The 17259-nt window shown below is 32.3% G+C and overlaps 1 pseudogene; it reads left to right on the top strand.

The window, feature by feature from the left end:
- Positions 1 to 6565: 6565 nt before the first annotated feature.
- Positions 6566 to 15643, top strand: LOC123193764 (annotated as a pseudogene).
- The last annotated feature ends 1616 nt before the right edge of the window (positions 15644 to 17259 follow it).

The following is a 17259-nucleotide window of genomic DNA, read 5'->3' as shown; positions in this document are numbered from 1 at the left end:
AAAGACTTGAACTTAATTTTTCAATTAAGCTTCCTATATATCTTCTTGGGGTGTCGAAGAATCAAAGTTTACGTAGTTCTCTTACCTTTATATATCTAATAGCTGACAGTACCCCCTTACCTTATCATTCACTTTCACTATCTTGACTATTATTTTCCGTCATCAAACTATCCGTAGTTAAATTAAGCGATTCTTCATTGAAGTTCACTTTTATTTCTTGTTGGCATAATTCGGCTCTTGTCCAATCGTCCACGCATACTTGGACTTCAATAGATTCGGGAGCCAAACTTGATCGCTTCTCATCCAATATATTACTCCCTTGACTAAAAGTTTGTTCTACTGCGACAGTTGATATTAGTGCTGCTAGGACTTGTTTAGCAATAGCTGCTAATGTTGGAAAAGTTGATGCATGTCGACTCCACCATTCTAGAACTGGAAAATCTTTACCTATATTGCTGTCACCAAACTCAAAAATAGTAGTTAAATAAATATCAAGCTCTGAGGTGGAGCCTAATGTTCCTCTTGGTTTTTTGCCCCTTTGCATCATAATACGATCACCATAACTCATATTTTGGATTGATGATAGGGCAATAGGTGGTAGAGAGAAAGAAGAACCACCTTGGTTACCATAAATTAATGAATATTCAACATAAATTTATTTAATTAAATTCATAATGTTAGTTATAGTTAATGGAATATTAACTTCATCCTCATAATTTAAGTGTAAACATTCATAATATAATGTCAAATAATTTGTGACACCATCTAATTTAAATCTAGGATAAAAAAAACATACAACAAAAAAAAGTTCTGGAATTGTTTTTTAGTAAGTTAACCATTTGCTTTCATTAAAAAAATAGTTTTTTGTAGAATAACATCTTGTTCGGCTTCTTGTAAAGCCCCAATAATATTAACAACTTCATTTAAAAACAAATGAGGAATGGGATAATAAATCCCACTTAAAGTATAAGTTGCATTATTAAAATTTCTTAATACATTTAAAATTGTTTTACAAATATCCTAATGTTAGGGATATAATGCAACTTGTGGCACATGTTGTGAAATAAATGAGCATAATAAATCCCTATAATCAAAAGACTCGTTGAGTAATTCATATGTTGAATTCCAACGAGTCGACACGTCTTTAGGAAATCTTTTTGGTCTTCTATTATGTTGTTTACAAAATTTATCCCATTTTTTCATAGTTTGTGGATGTGTCTATAAAAATAAAATTGATGTTTTTATTAAACTAATATAATTATTAAGACAATGTAAATCATCATGTACACATAAATTTAATACATGACATGCACATCTAATATGAAAAAATCTATCACCTAAATTAGGTTTACAAATATTAATTAAATCATTTATTGAGACAGTATTTGAACGTGCATTATCAAATGAAATTGAAAAAATTTTATAAAGTAATTTATATTCTTCTAATATTTTTTTAATTATTCTATAAATATTATCGGTCATATGTCGGTCATCAAACACCGTAAATGCTAAAATTTGTTTTTTTAATAGAAAATTGTCATATATCCAATGACAAGTTATACCCATATAAGAGTGAACTTGCTAATGGTCACTCCAAATATCACTATATATAGATACACGCCCATCAAAATTTGTAAAAAATTGAATTAATTCTCTTTTTTGTTTTTTATATAAACTAAATAATATTATTTTTAATGTGTTTCTTAGAATAGTTTTATGTTCAAGATTTAATGCAGTTTTACAATAATTATTAAAACCTAAATTTTCACCAAAACTAAATGCTAAATGATCTATTGCTACCATTTTTGTAAATTCTTCTTTACTTTTATTATCACTATACATAAATAAAGATTTGTGTGTAGAACCATACCCAGTTATTTGTGTTCGGCGTCGGCTTTGCCCCATTTTTTTCGGATGCTTTGACTCTAAGTGCCTTTTGGATGTCCCGTATCCACCTCCTTGTTTGAATTTATAGATTTGCCTACAATAATTGCAAGCAACATCGAAATTACCATCTTACTTTTGTATTTTCTTGAAATGAATCTTGAAAATATCGGATGTAGGAATTTTTTAAGAGTGTTGTTCCATCTCTATCTGTTGTTGATGTTATTGTTGTTGCTCCACCTCTACATATTGGCTTTCACTTTCTTGTGTTAAAAAATCATCTATAAATTGATTTTCATTCACATTTGATATATGTGAATATTGATCAAATCTCCTATTACAGGAAGAATTTTCACTACTTGCCATTTTTTGATAATAAATAAAATTGATTATATAAATAAATTATATGAGTAATTATGAAAGATAATAATAAATAATAAATAAAATTAATTATAGAAATAAATTCTATAATTAATTATGAATTGTATAATAAAAACAGAAATTGAAATAAATAAAAAATTAAAAAAGAATATAATTAAATTTAAGAGAATTTGATTGAATTGAAAGATTGAAAGAGTATTAAGAATTGAAAGAGTATTAAGAATTGAAAGAATGAGAATGAGAATGAGAATGAGAGTTTGAAGGATTAAGTGAGAGAGTGGAGAGATTGAAATTTGAATGAAATGGGTATATATATAGGAAAAAATTTTAAAAAAATAGGGGGTGAAATACGATTTTGAAAATTGTAGGGGACCAACAGTCCCCTGCAAAAGTTCTTAAAATTGCAGGGGACCGTTGGTTCCCTGCAATTTTCTTTTCAAATGTGCAGGGGGTGCAGGGAACTGTTGGTTCTTTAATAAATTTTAAAAAATTCAAAAAAAATTTAAAATTTCCGGTTCAGCATAGTAAACCGTCGGTTCATAAACCGGGTGTGAACCGACGATTTCACGGTTCAAAATTAGGTAAACCGAAACCGAACAGCTAAAATCCAATTTTTATTCCGGTTCAGTCTGGTTCCCGATTTACCGGTTCCGGTTTCGATTTTATCCGGGCTAGTTTCGATCCGGTTCATGGGCCGAACCGACCTGTGGCCAGGTCTACATGCATGTGTTGGGATTGTTCATGTGATGTGAATGATCGTGAAAGGGGTGGTATTATAATTTGGTTGTGACGCATGATTGTGCATACACAATGATTATTAGATAATCGTGTCTTCGGAAGTTGAACAACACAACAAGGACAATTTTGAGTATATTATCAAGTATTCGAATGATATGTCATTATGCGATTGAATATTATTTTATTTTTAATTTAAAATCACTCAGTGACATGACGACACATCAATTAAATATCTAATTAAGTATTCAAAATTAAGTATATATAGGTTTATTGTTCCTAAATGCTCCCCAATCAGTGCTAACTACTACATTTTATCTATCACTAACAGTGGAATGTTTACAACATGCCCTTTATTTCCAAACAGTCAAATCCTTCCTAAGCTTGCCGTCGTACTATTCATTTTTGCATTGAAAACTACATTCAAGATCTGTTTCCCGCTACCCAATATCAAAAAATGAGATGGGGACACATTGACGGAGACCTTGAATGGAGTGCTCCTACTAACACTATAGTACTCATCTTTGCTAACAACAATCATCTTCAGCCTTCGTTATTCGCCCTTCAACTTTGGTCTTCGTCGTTTGCAGTAGAGTCTTGAACCTTCGTTGTCTGTGATAGAGGAAGAAGATGGGCTGTTGGTTGGAGTAAGGTGGTCGGAGAAGAAAAGAAAAAAATAAAACCTTAAAAAGATATTTAGTTTGGATAATATTTTATTATTAAAATAGAAAAATTATTTTGAAGATAAATTACTTATAAAATTACTGGATATAAATTATTATTATGTTTGATAAAATTTGATAAGTATAAATAATTATTGTATTTGGATAAAAGTAATAAAAGAATATTCATAAATTATTTTATTTAAATACTCTTGAATATAATTATTTTTAAATATTTTTTATATTATTTGTTATATTAATTAAAAATAAATTTATTTTTGTCTCAAAAAATTACTAAATAATAATATAATTATAATAAAATCAAGATTACCTTGGTAATTTTTTAATACCTAAGGTGAATGTAGTAATCAGATTATCATCTATATTACCTGTCATGTCAGTATTGGTAATAGAAGATTACCGTAATCTTTTGTTACTGACAAACTAAACAAGGTAATATAAATAATAAAATATAGATTACCAAAGTAATCTTTAAATCCTTGGAACCAAATAGGCCCTAAGGGTGAAAAGGTAAGTTTTCAAAATTAAATTGAAGAAAAATTATTAGTTTTTATAACTAAAGTAGGAAAATAAGATAAAATTTTATTTTTTAATATTATTAGTTAAATGATAATAATACCCTTAATATTAATGAATTTTTTTAACAGTAACAATTGATAAGTAAGTATTTATATTTTCAAAATTTAATGTGTGAAAGTTTGATGATGAATTAAACTTCGGGTACTTTTCGCCTTGTGTTTATACAAAAGGATTTTATTTCCGACTTAAAAAAAAAAATTATGAATTAGTTCAATTTAAAATTTTAAGCACTCTATAAATCATTTTAAAAACTTTTTAAAATCTAAATCAAATCATTTTTTAGTTCTAACTAAATTAAATTATAATTTTAAAATGATTTAGTCTGACTATAAAATTTTTTTTTTAATAATTAAGGATTTTTTCTATATTTATTAGATAGATAAATTTAAAATATGATAACTATATTTATAATTACTATATTAAATAAATTAAAATTTTATAAATGTGATAATAACTTAGTCATAATAGAGGAAGTAGAGATGGAAATTTGGGCTACACTTTAGGGGCTCCGACCCTAACGGGGAGGGGATTCCCCGATAGAAACGGGGAAGGGGACGGGGATGAAAAAAATCCCCGCAATCGGGGACGGGCCAGGGATGGGGATACATGTGTCCCCTCCCCACCCCGACCCTTCCCCTCCCCGCCCCTATCCCCGTCTTTTTATATTAATATATTTATTTAAAATACTAATATATTTTTATAGTTTTAAATTATTTATGTTTTTCAAATTTATTTAGGTTTTTGTTGTGCATATTAAAAGAGTTAATAAATTATATTTATGATATTTGAAATAGTAGATTAATTTTAATTTTGCTTAATTTTGTTATTTAATATATTTTATTGTATTTACAAGGTAAAAAGAATATATTTTTTTGCGGGTACAGGGAGGAGATTTTTCCCCGCGGGAACAGGGAGAAGATTTTTCTTTGCGGGGAGGGGACGGAAAATCATTTTTATCCCCGTAGTAGAGACGGGTCGGGGACGGGGATGGGGACAGGGACGGAGATTGAGATCCCCTCCCCACCCCTCCCCGTTGCCATCCCTAAGAGGAAGGTTGAAGACTCTACCTTTGAATTCTCTACCACGTGACACAATCTTGGTTTAACCTTATTCTGCCCTTTGAAGTCTGACTGCAGAACTTGAACCTTTTTTTTAAAACCCATGATCTCTTTATATAATTAACAGTATTAATTAATTTCAGAAGAGGTAGGATTAAATTCATTTTTAATGATTAAGATGAGCTGGTTAGGCATCATGCCAACGAAACACTGTAGTATCATTTATTTCTCTGAGCTAAATGGTTTTGCCTTCAACTTCACTACTCTTTTCATCAACCCCAATCAGACTAGATTCTCTTTCCATGGAAAATCTATACAAATAAATTATTGCAACAACACTTGTTTCCTTGAAAATACTCTTGAAATCATTGGAAAATGCAGGCAAGAGTAGAGATGAGATGAGATATTATATTCTAATGGCATTTAAGTCATTGCAGTTTGCCTAGAAAATCTGGCGATGAGCTACAAAAGCAACAAATAGATAAAAGTCTCCAGGAAAAATTATTAAAAGAATAAAAAAGATAAAACAAAGTTAAAATTTTTAAAAGACACTGTGCATCTTGCAGTGGCAAAGACATGCAAGAATTCAGTTTCAGACTCGCAGACGCCTTCAATCATCAAAATCATTAGTAATCACACAGTGTAAAGTTAAAGAACACATCACCATCACTAATACAATCTCACTTGTTTTTATTCTCTTTCTCTTTTCTTGGTAGTTTTCTTTACAAATTAAAGCCAACCCTGCAAACTTTGTTGGTTCCCTTGATGCTTGAGATTATACCTATCCTTCAATCATTGCAGCCACTCTTGCCCTTCAAAGTACGAGATAACTATTGGGTTCTTTATGACGTCTCTATACATTATGTTTTTTGGTTTTTCTTTTGGGGTGGTAGCGGGGGATTTCAAGATTCTTTTTGTTCATTATATATATAAAAAAAACTAATTTCATTCGTGTTGTGATTTATCTTACTATATTCTTTTGTACTAGTTTCTATCCAGCATTTGATCCATGTTGAGATATTGAGGAAGTTTGATTATAGTTTGATTGCTGTTTTGGGATTATATTTAGTTTGATTGTTGTTTTGGGACTATATTTTTCTCTTAGATGAAACTATTTCTATTTGGAATGTTTTAAATGTTAGGTTGTTGGTTTTCAAGATCACTCAAACATTCCAATATTTAAGGGGCTTGTTTTTTCAATAAATGTTGTATTTTGACAAGTTTTAGATTAAATTCTTGTCAACTATGACTGAAATTAGATTTCAAAGGGTAGAACAAGGTCAAACCAAGATTAGAAATGTTCCAATTGCTGTAACGCCCAAAGGTTTCTAGTGTTGCCCATCTTCTATTATGTTTCAGAAGACCGTTGAAGCACAAAATCTGGTAAACAAACCTAAACCCTTCTCACCACTCCTAAAGCCACTATTCAAAGGAAACAAACCCAAATCCTGGTGACTAAGAAAACACAAATATTCACTTCATTAAAACAAGGGATTACTTCTGATGTTCCATAAACTCTTAGTTTCGATACACCTGGTATTAGTGCATCAAATGTTATTCCTGATAGAACTCCAAGATCTAAGATGGCGCATTTACCTAGGAAAGTGGCAATTGAATTGGTGAACTTGGAACCAGCAATTTGAAGGTGGTTTTACTTGGAAAGCAAGGCTTTAGCTTGAAACTGAGTGTGCATAAGAATGTTCTTATGGAAAATAGCAGCTTTTTTTTTTATTAGCTTTCTGGAGAATGGTCAGGTCTACCTTGTCTTGAGATTGATGACTATAAGGATGTTGAAGTTTATGTTGAAATTATGGGATTGATGAATTGCAAAAATATGAAGCAAAGGCTAATCAAGCAAAGTGTATCGCATGTTCTTCATATCCTTAAGGTAATCTGCAGATTTACATCATCTTATTCAAATCTGAGTTGGCTGCATCATTTCTATGTTATTTATGTTGTTTGGTTAGTGTTTATGATTTATCTCAACCATATGAAACTATTACCTTAGAAATGATCTATCTAGACTTCCATTGTTGCTTTATGATTTAGATGTTGTGTTTATTGGTCTTGTCTTAGTTTAGATAACATAATTTTAGGTGAAATATTCTCTATCATTGTATTTGCAAGTTAAATTTTCACCTTTGTAAGTGCCAAATTGAATAAAGAGGCTCTTAGTTTTCATTGTGGGTAGCAAAATGGTAGAAAATATCCCTTAGTCTTGGACTAGTGTTCAAAAGCAATTTAAAGAATATATATTGCAATTTGTTCAAGAATGCAACTATTATAGTCTATTGATAAAACTAGGAAATGTACAATCCTTTTGCATTGATGCATTGACATACTAGCATCATAGGTTGATTTTTTATGTACTAAGAATATTTTGTTGTTGTAGTTGGCTCCTAAGCAATAAATCCTAACAGTCTGTCATGTACTGATGTTTCTTTTGATTTTCCTTACTATGCTGATCACAAACACAATGAGACTTTACAGTGGAAAATAAGGTTTTTAATGGTCAATCCCGTTCCCCCTTTAACATTAACTTTGAATAGTATTTTATTTATGCTAGTCAGGATTATCTTCTTTGCTACTTAAACATGCCCATTTTGATCTTGTTAACTTTTAGGCCTTCAACATAACATTTATTTCCTTGATGCTCTTATGTTGCCCATGGGTTAACCAACGTGATTCTGTTTTCTAAGTTTGTGTATTTCATTGGCTCTTATATGTCTTATATTTATCTATCATGCTCCTTATTTAAAAAATTATTAAGCTACATTTATCCATAAACCATGGTTGTCAATGTGTAGGTTAAATAATGTCACCCTACGTTTTCAACCTAGAGGTCAGATGTGCAAGTTCTTTTAGAGACACTTCTCTAAGATATAACCCTTTTGTTACCTAACTACAAAATGTTGTATGGTCATGTAGTGATTTCATTTCATAGCAATGCCTATGTTAATTGTAATTAATTTCTGGGTTTATCTAAGAAACAAAGAGGGAGCTTCATTTCTTTTAACTTTGGCCTACCCCGAAACATACAATTATATAGTGAGATGACAATTGGCAACATCAAGCCTGTTACTTTGAGTAACTCAATTTCCTCAATTGCCTGGTAAACCAGTGCAAAATGTTATATTGGAAGATATCTATTGCCTTTTTTTATGGTTGTTTTGTGTGTGGTGTTAGCCTCTTTGAAGTTTTTGCATTGCGACTAATATGTTAGGCCTTCATCTAATTTAGGAAATTAGGGTGATTTAGGAATGTAATAAATATTTGGCTAACTTAAAAATTAGGATTAGCAATTAGATTATTGATTTCTAATTAAGAATATTAGTATATTAGGAGTCTAATTAAGATTTGAATTGAATAAATAATATTATCAATTAGGATTAGGAGTCCATTTAGGGTTAGGTTTTAATTCAATAAATAGTAAGGTTTAGGGAGAATTAGGACAACTTTTGATTAAGTAGCTTTATATTTCGGGAGGTGGAACACCATCCATAATCTATTGACAAAGCTTTGGAGATTTTTGGTTTTAAAAATTGTAACCATTCTTTCCATTAATAAAATTTACATTCATTCAATAAAATTTCCAGTTTATTCCAAATCAATCAACAATAACAAATCAAGGTTGCCACAATTGGTATCAGATTGTGATTCACAAACATGTAAAGATGAGAGATGAGTGGAAAAAAGAGCATGATGCCCACAACGGACTTGGAGGGAACTAATGACATAACCTTGGTGGAGGAAAGGTTATAAGAGATAGCAAAATAGAAATACCTATTAAACAATCAATGACCTAGGCTATCCAAACCTGACCTCCAACATACTACCCACAACTTGGCCATTCAATTTTACTTATCACCCACAACTTGACTACTCTAAGTTACCCACCACATGACAAACTACACCACTCCTCAACTCCATTTAAACAACCACCAAATATCTCCATTGGAGAGAGGAAAACCAATTCCCCTTAATCAACACTTCAATCTAACACTCCTAATCAACACACCACCTCCACCTTATCGCTTGTTACACCAAGCTCTTGAACATCAACCTTTCACTTCCTTTGTTCAACCACTCTCACCTAGTCGTAACAAACTCAACCTTTCCACCTAACCATATCACCCACTTGTCCTGCCATTTTTTTCATACCTAGATAGATAGTGTTTGGGTTTAATAAATGTCTTTGGGCTTGGGTGGGCATTGGGGTTTGGGTTTAACTATAATGGATTTAGGATAAGAGTAGTAAGAGTGTGTATTAGAGTGGAAAATGGTAGTAGGACCTGCTTGGGAATTTGGGTTTAAGCTTGAATAATAGTTAAAGGGCATAAGATGGGTTAGGTTGAAATTCTTTATTTTTGGGCTAATTTGGCTAGCTTTGGGCTTGTCTTGTTTTCAATAGCCCAATTCTTCTCCTTTATCATTGACCCAATCCATAATGGCCTTCAAAATGTTTGTCCCAAATAGCCTTATTTCAACCCTACTATCCTCCTTCAAACCATTCAAATTAGGTCATAGGATATGTCAAGAATTGGTTTCAACATCAACTCAAACTGACACTTATACTTTGCCACCATCTTTGTTTGCTTAAGCAACAATAGCTCTTCATGAAAGTTGTTGTCTTGTGACAACATGAATCACTACAATGGGCCTTTCTTCAAATCATCTCAATCGATGATCAATGATCTTGCCTCCCTTCATTGTATCAAACTCAAAGCTACCATCTCTATACATATAATTGTTGACATAAACTTCGTTGGATCAAATATCCTATTCACCATAACGTATCGGCTTATTAAAAATCCAACTCATTGAATCTTGTCAGAAAAATATCGATAATTCTAGTTATTAGTGAGACATGTTTGGGTAGCCATTCTTTGTGTTATCGTTGCTTGTCACCAAAAGAAGTGGTGTTGCCTCTTACACGACAGTTGATTTTGTTAGTGATAGAGGTGGCCTATCTATGCCTTCCTTTTGTCGTCACCTTTTATGCCATCTTTGTCGATAATCATCTCCATTATTTCTCATAGGTATTATGTCATTGTCTCAATACTACCTTCCAAGTACTCCATCCTTGAATCCAAGTGTTCTAGCCTTGAATCCATACCATCCAACCTTCCTTTCATCATTTTATTATGGTTGTCTATCCCTTCCACTTTTCATTCCATTCTCGTCATGCTTAATACTAAGTTGTTAGGAAGCCAACAAGGATTGTCAACAATGAATTGTAAATAATAACAAGCACAAGAGACAATAATGATAGTAATGGCAATGTTTTGTGTTTAGATCTTGATTTAAGCAAATATATTTGCTTGAAGATAAATGAAAATACTACTTACAAGGAAAAATAAAATGGCAACCTATAACAAAATCACCCTCGATTAGTCTGGCTTTAAAGGGGGCAAACTCTCCCCCAAGTGTTTCCCTAAAATTTTCCCTTTTCCCCCTCACATCCATTGCTCTCTTATTTGTTTCCATCTCTAACTACCCAAAAATTTCCTTAATTTGTATTTGCTAAGTGTCTTCATTTTCCCAACTAGTCCGTCATTGCTTTCGTCCCACCAACCTTATGTTTTCTTCCATGATATGCATTAGAACAAATTAGTCTTAACAATCTCCAAATCCATCTCTCAAGAGTGATGGGCAAAAAGGAAAATTGAATACATTGGTTGAGAGTGCTTAAAGTTTTGAGGTAGTTTGAAAATCTAGTAATGAAAAAGCTCAACTCTCGTTAGCTTATTTAGATTCTAAAGTTGAAAAATCCATTGGTTCTCAACTTATTTTTAATCATGGTTGTAAAGGTGTCTTAAGTGTAACTTCAGTAGTTGTGTCAAAAATAGAGTAAGCATCAGATTTCAAAGTAAAATATATGGAAGCAAATTAGGGAAATGATGGAAACTCATCTATAGTGTTTGAATTGGGTCATAGGTTAGTTGTAAATGTTTATTGTAGTGATGAAATATCTGAATTAGTTGGCTCTCTTGTAGCTACTGCATTATATCAGTGTAATAGGTAGATGCATATATATTGATTTTAAATATGACTTTAGTAGAGCAGTTTGGGCACGAATCTCCTTTAAGTTCACTCAATTCTTCACCACCACTTGAACATATGAAAATATCTTTCAACTCTATAGATGCCCTTGAGACTTCTAAACCGAAACTAAATTTTCCTTGTGGGAATGAATCCTATGAAAGCATTAGGGATACGTTTGCTTCATTTTAGTTGATTCTAGAGTTTGCTATTCTTCATGTATATGGTTTTGATTCTGATGATGATGGCTTCTGCAAATCATTTGCTTAAATGTTAGATGATTGTCTTAGCCACTAGTCTAAGTCAAATTTGGAAGAAAGGGAATATGATAAATCCCTTGCAGGAAGCAAAGACCATGAGCTATATGATGTTAAAGGGCTTCTAGAAGAAGACTTTTAGCCTTATATAAATTGCAGAGGCTTACTGAAAGTTTGGCTAGTAAATGGTGATGAATTGTCCCTTCTTCCATCTCAAGAATAGACAAAGCTTTTTAGTGAGGATTGCTATGTTATGTAGTACACTTAACCTAAAAATGGAAGGGATAAGAATATGTGTAATGCATGACTTGGTCGTGGAAGTGCAATGGAAGACAAAGTTGATGCCAACTCACACACGAGTTCTATCATTAATTCAACAAGAGGGAATCCAACCATGGCTTAAGTTATTTAGGATATGGATTCAGTTTGGTTTTTTTATATCTTCCATATGTTAATTGTTTTCAAGGATGGTTTAAATGCAAAATACCAAAAATCTATAGCAAAAAAAGGTGTTTTAGAAAAAAGTTATGATGAATATAAGATAGCTTTTTTTTGAGTTCAAGGCATGGACCCGAATTTCAAGCTATCCAAGTTGATCTAGATTCAAGCTTCTTTAATTCATCCTATTGTTGTATCCTGCAAACTAGAGCATATGAGTTTCTTATCACACCATATGAAAAATTTGAGAAGAGATAAATCCTTTATGATGAAGAAGATGGGGTTGAAGACTCATGGAAAAGATGGCGTAGGAGTGTGTTAGATGACACGAGAAGGAAGAAGTGAAGAGTTTCAACAATTAGGGACTTTCCTTCATTTTATGAGTCGAATGTTAGTAAGTTGCTATTGTCAACATATCTAGAAGAAGGAAACCTTGAACTGTTGTCGGTGGAAGTAAAAGTGGAATAACTCAAGTTTATTTTTCGTACTTTAGCCTTGGGGACAAAGTTGTTGAAGGGAGAAATTGTTAGGCCCTGTGTAATTTAGGAAATTAGGGTGATTTAAAACTTTATTAAATATTTGGCAAAATTAGGAATGAGGATTAGCAATTAGATTAATGATTAGGAATATTAGTTTAGTAGTAGTCCAATTAGGATTTAAACTGAGTAAATAATATTACTAATTAGGATGAGAGTTCATTTAGGTTAGGTTCTTAATCAATAAATAGAAAGGTTTAGGAAGGATAAGGACATCCTTTGATAATCCAATCTCAAAGTAGCTCTATATTCCAAGAGGTAGAGCATCCACTGATAATCTCTTGGCGGTTGGCCAAAGATATTGGGTTTTTCAATTGTAATAATTCTTTCAACCAATAAAATTTACATTTGTTCTAATAAAATTTTCAATTCATTCCAAATCCTACTATTGAAATTTAGGGTTGCAACATAATACACATTGTCTAAGATATCCCTTTAAACTTTTATGTGTGGAATGACAATTTTGCATTTTAGAGTACAAATTTGTGTTAGAAAAAAGGAAAACAGCAGTTGTTACAATAGTCAGTTTTCAACCCACCTACAGTTTGATGCAATGCTACTATGCTAGTCTAACCGGTGCCAATTTTAAACTAAGGTTTAATAGCTTTTTTATGATTACTTATGTTTAATACTTATTTTTGTCAGATTGTCACTTGTTTGGGTTGCACTTTATTTTTCCTGTTGTGGAATTTGAGTAGGATCTGAAATACTGATCTGGAGTAGATTTATATATTCTTTCTTTTGTTTTTGTTTTGGTTTTTTTTGGACTTGGCCATTATATAAAGGCCCTATATTTTTTCTATGGTGGAGATAGATTGACGACTGAAGCGATATGATGAAGTTATCACCCAATTTTCTCCTTTCTCATTCCCTTTGATAAGTTTCAAAGGTTGTCACTTTAACATTAAGACACTGAGCACTAAGTGAGTATCTAGTAATCATATAAACCATTTTAAATGCTTCACAAAGTTTCTTGGTTTTCTATACTTAATGTCCCCCTCCTTGCTTTTCTCAACCAATTTGTTACTTGTGAGTGTCATAAAATGTTTTTCCTTTATGTAATTTTTGCATGGATTTTAATGAATTTTCCCGACTCTTATGGTTTTTCTTACAAATTTTAGGTGTCACGATTTATTCTTTTCATCTTCTTTTGCATTGTGAATTGGGATGATGCTATTCAGGCAATATTTATTAATGACGTGCTTATCAATTTAGAGTCAAATGTCTTCAAAGTGATTAATGATAACAAGTTAATAAAACTCAAAAATTTTTGTATGAAGAAACTGCAGGTTCCTGGCTGTCTAGAATTCTTAGTGAATAGTGAGGTCAACCTTAGCAGGGACAACTTTGGTTCTAGTCAGTTTAATAAGATAAACTCAGTCCACATGGAGCCATGTTGATCGAAACAATTATGTTTCATCATTTGACCAGTCACTCGCTCAGTGTAAGAAAATCATCTTACCCTGTGGTGGCTATTCCATTTCCCTTAGTTGTAGATGCTCGTACTATTTTTATTTATATAGGCTGGGCGTCTCCATATGACGAATTCCAATCACATTTCTATCGCTTAAAGCTAATCCTTACCAAAAATAAAAACAAACTAAATAATATTTTCCGTCTAACAATCAGCCTTCATTTTCCAGTGTAAGTCATCCTTTTTCTCTTCTAATTTTAGTACTTAATATCTGTGCCATGGTGTGAGAGTAGTTTCCATACATGTGTAAATATATCTTACTTGCATGGAACTTTCGTACAGGTTGCTGAAACACTGGGCTTCAGCTTGTGCATTAAGTCATGCTTGGAATATCTAGAAGCAGTTCCATGGGATAGACAAGGGGAAGAAGAAAAGGTTGCCTCATCAATCCGAAGACTCCAAGGTGAAGGCGTTGGTGTAACCCCAATATTGAAACGAATCTCTTCTGAAGTCTCCAATCCGCCTAAAGACACCCTAACCCACATAGTGGAATTAGTTCTTAAAAGCAATGAGAAAGGTCGACGGGAAATGAAATCCACAGTACTAAAACTCCTTAGGGAGATCAACAGTGTTCCAAGTTATGCTGGTTCATCAGACATTTGCACTGAAACTCTCTATACATCATGCAGAAGCTGCTTGAATTCACTGGTGTCTAAATTTAAGCAAGCTACGAACCTGAGTTTGCTGATAAAGCCATGGACAACAAGGAGCCTGTGGTGAAGCAAATAGCTCTAGAGGCTGATAACCTCTCATGGTTGCTTGAGATTCTGGTCGAGAGGCAAGCAGCAGACGAATTTGCTCTTATGTGGGCTAGCCAGCACGAATTGGCAGCTCTACACACAAAGATGCCTATTGTGTCTCGTTACCATGTTAGCTGCATTACGGCAAGGCTATTTGCAGGGATTGGAAGAAGTGAGCTGCTACCATTAAAGGATACTCGTCAGATGTTGTTACAGACCTGGCTACAGCCATTAATCAACGACTACAGCTGGTTTCAACATGGTTGTAGGTCATTTGATAGGAAGGCTGTTGAGGAAGGAATTAGCAGGACATTTCTTACCCTGCCTTTGGAGGACTGACAGAATATTCTACTTTTTTGGTTGGGAAGTTTCTTGAAGGCCGGTGACAATTGCCCAAATCTTCAGAGAGCCTTTGCGGTCTGGTGGCGAAGGACTTTCATCAGACCTTATGCTGATGCTCAAGGTAATAACGTTGTCCAGTCAGAGGCGTCAATGACATCAAAAGAGTAGAATTAAAGAAAAACCAGTTTGCATCACTTAGAATTGGTAATCATATGCAAATTAATTAGAAAATTTGACGATTTCAAATTCGAAAGAACAGAAAAGAAAATACTTGACGGTATTTCCTTTTAATCAGAGCCAACATGGCAAATCATACTGGAATTGTGCAGTGTAGGGCATAAGACAGTTCTTGGATTTATGAATTTGGATTTGATTGCTTGATGTAGAATTCTTGAAAGGTAATGTAATATGAGCGGTTGCTCCATGTGGGTTTATTTGCTCGGGAGAATTATATCTTTCCTAATTCATATTAAAATTTTTACTGATTTTCTTGACAGGACTACACTACATAATATGTGTTGAGTGCAGTTCAGCTACTCATAATACTGGCTTACCTTCCTTGGTTGCTTGCATTCATGCTAGATTTATATTATTTTCCATATGAATGCTAAAAATCTCAATGAAACCTAGCTCAATTTATTGGCTGAAGAACACTTCAATAGTATAAAGATCATACAATTAGTTTGTTGTAACGTTGATTTTAGACTTGACATGCTTGTTTATTATTATTATTATTATATTTTTGATGGTGAAGAACTTTATTCGAGACAGATGTAATGATCAATCTAATAATTATTGTATTAAATAAATTTAGGTTTGATCTTGATATGATTTTGTCGAATTTTGAATCCACACCTCATAACATGAGGATTCATAGCTAATACCACTCAAGCTATCCTTGGTTGATTGGCAAGCGTGTTTCACTTGTGAAAAATTCTTTTCTTTGAAGCCATTGATGGCCTATTGATGTGAGTCTACCAAACGATGTGGGCATTTAAATTTCCTCATAGCATCTTGTGTGAAAGATGCAAATGAGGAACTTGTTTCTTATTCGATGTGTGTTGTGCTAAATATATATTTGAAAGGCCAAAAGGCTTATTCTCACTTAAAGTTTAGTGAAAACCCAAACTCATATATGCTAACTTTCAAAGATTTAATATCCATTTTTTTAATTAAAATTTACTGTTAAAATTAAGAGTAAAAATGTTATTTAACTAAAAAATTAAAAAAATCTAAAATTTCATCCCTTTTTCCCCTCTTAGTTTATGAAACTAATATTTCTCATCACCTAAAGTTTAAAAACTGACTATTTCCCCCTTAGAGTTTTCTTTGCCTTCTCCGGTGACAACCATGGTTCCAACTGATGGATGCAATAATCTTCCTCTCTCTCCAATCTGCCTGCATCGCCATTTATTTTTGTCTGTTGAAGTGAATTGTCTTTTTTTGTCTGAGGTGTCTTCGTCTCCTCGTCGAACTAAGACGAATCCATCTTTGTCTAATGAAAATGGATGGCGATGCTGGTAGATCAATAAGAGAGAAAGATTATAACGTCTGTCATCCATCATCCGTTTTTCAAATTTTAAATAAGAGAAAATTATTAAAATTTTAAATTAGGGAAAATCAATATAATAAGACTTTAATTTTTAAATTTTGTTTGTTAAATAATATTTTATTCATAATTTTAATAAAATTTTGTCTATAAACGGGGCTTTAAATTTTTTTAATTTCAATGGCATGACTTTGGGTTTACCCGTAACCTTCGGTGGCGGGGATATTAATTAAAATAGGCAGTCACTTTCCCTCTTAAACGTTTTTCGGCAGCAATTTATACGTTTTACCTTTTTAAGCAAATTGAATTTTTCATTCCAAAAATACCCTCATTTAATTTCTCAACATTTACCGTAGTATTTCACCGATTAATTACTTACATTTAACTATACACATTAAGATTAATTTATCTGTAATGAATAAAATCTATAGATTGAAAAACAGATATACTACAGATTGAAAATGTTAATATATGAATAAAATTGAAAAACACATTGAAAATCTATAGATTGAATAAAATTTATGAATAAAATCTACAAATTTTATAAAATAATTAAATTTA

Source organism: Mangifera indica, chromosome 1 (genome assembly GCF_011075055.1).
Source record: "Mangifera indica cultivar Alphonso chromosome 1, CATAS_Mindica_2.1, whole genome shotgun sequence".
NCBI lineage: Eukaryota > Viridiplantae > Streptophyta > Magnoliopsida > Sapindales > Anacardiaceae > Mangifera > Mangifera indica.
This window is presented reverse-complemented; position numbering and strand designations above follow the sequence as displayed.